The sequence below is a fragment of the Echinococcus granulosus genome (genome assembly GCF_000524195.1).
Source record: "Echinococcus granulosus chromosome Unknown EG_S00055, whole genome shotgun sequence".
Lineage (NCBI taxonomy): Eukaryota > Metazoa > Platyhelminthes > Cestoda > Cyclophyllidea > Taeniidae > Echinococcus > Echinococcus granulosus.
Window position 1 is genome coordinate 9,205 of NW_020170435.1, and position 2,144 is coordinate 11,348.

Consider the following 2,144-nt stretch of genomic DNA (forward strand, 5'->3'; position numbering starts at 1 on the left):
TGATTTTAAAGACAATGACGACGAAGGAATGAAAAAGGTGGGAAGCAAATTTCCCAACTACGAAAAGAGGAGGAAAAAACAGGGTTTTGAAAGGGAAGGAGAGACGAAGATGTGTTGGAAACCTCCCACCTCCCGAAATGCATCAATGACAACACAGCAGAGGCTTCATTTGGCCATAATTTAGCGAGCCAATTTTGGGGTGCCAAATGAAAAGTTATCACCACAAAAGAAAACGTGGTTAAGGGCAATAAGCATTTTCGTGACCCTTTTTACAAGGTGATAGAACCTAAGTGGAAAAAGGAGGAAGTACAAAAAGGCTGCTTCTGCCTTTAGCATCTGGAGATAGAAAATTGGATAATTCCAGAGTGGATGAAAATCTGTTAACTTCATAACAACACCGCTAATGCCTTAAAGACTGATTTTTTTCAGGGGACGAATCCAAGGGAAGTTCAACATCTCCGGAGCGAAAATCAGTGATCCAGAAGGTGCGGATGTGTGCGCGTGTGTGTGGACTGTAAATTCGAACAAATAAATTCACCAAACTGGGCTCTTCACTTCCACCTTTTCCTGACAAGTAGAGAGGGAGTGAAGAAAGTTATTACCAGAAATCCGCCAAATAACTACCGTTCTTATTCCTTGGTAAATTTAGATCTGTTGAATCGACCAAAAAGGCATGTTTTCTGTTTGTTCATTTGGTGAGGAAAAACTGGAGACATAGTTGTCGATTTTATTTAGCGTGGACACTTAAGTTTTTGTAGTTGGAATCGCCCCCTTTTAGGTGAGCCTACAATAACGCACAAAGGAAACAAGAGGCCTCCCAAAGTTCATTTCTTAACTTTTAACAGTCATCCAGTGTTGAGATGACACTGGACTACTCACAATATCCGGGACATGAAAAATGCACCTCTCATCCCTGTTTGAGAATGATAGGAGTCAGTCTGAAAAAAAAGATGACAAAGGAATTGATCCTGGTTGGTAAAGCTGTGAATAGGCTCTCCTTGTTGGCAAATTCTTCGTTTTGCAGTGAATATCCCGTCAAGAACCAAAGAAGTAAAACCTGGGGTCAGTGGAGGTGATGCAAGTGTTGGAATACACACACACAGAACGACCTACGAAAAATTTCTCCCACTACCCGTCAATAACACTGACAAGAGACCTGGCTCACTTAGCCGAGAGAGCACAAGTAGGCAGTATGACGCTACCTCTGGCAGGAGTACAGTTGTCGACGACAACCAAATCTGGCTCCACTTGCCAGAGATAATGATGTACAACCAAATCCTTAGGTTCCTCACCCTCAAATTGGATACAGTCTCCTTCAGACACAGATAAGTGAAAGAACCTTCAGGAGCAGGTTAAGAGATGTAATTTGCTTCATCTTGGAGTTCATTAGTGGAGGAATCATTGGGATCAATGATAGCTCGTGATTCGTACCTTGCCATGAGGTAAGGAACCGAGAAGGAAGGAGAGCGAGCATGGAAGGAGAGAGGAAAGGAAGCGAGTGAGGGGGAGGGGCGAGAGATAGCACTAAGATTTATGTAAATTAATGTTTTGCACACTGACCGCAATGATTTCTCAGATGCAAAAAAGTAACATTGAATAGCAGAAAGCATAAGCCGAAACTGAGCAGAAGATTAGGTGGTCTAAATAATATTCACACCAAAGAGGGACTTTTGGGGTTTGCAATTTTCCCACATGCGTTTTACACACTGCGATTGAATATTCATTGAATCAAACGAATAACAAGACTATAAATTAAGAAGCACTAAAGCCGAGGTTACAACAACCGGCAGACGTACAGCCAGGCAAATCAAAAGACACGCACATTAAAAACAATGAAAAATTGCCTTATTTACTGCATTATGCCTTCTCTAGCCAGTCTGTAGACATATTCTTGGACTTGGGGGATTATAAACTTACTCGTTCACAGAGTAGCTGCATGGCATTAACATACGCAACCACATACACACACAAGCACTACTATCATTTGTCTGCTACCTTGATCAAGCTGTAGTGATGTAGATTGGCTCACGCACGATCATGACACATTTATTACTTGCTCCTACCCCCTATTCTTTCTCTAGTACCTACCGCCACAGAAGGCATGGCACGAATTGACTCTAACAACGTCTCTCTCAAGCTCACAC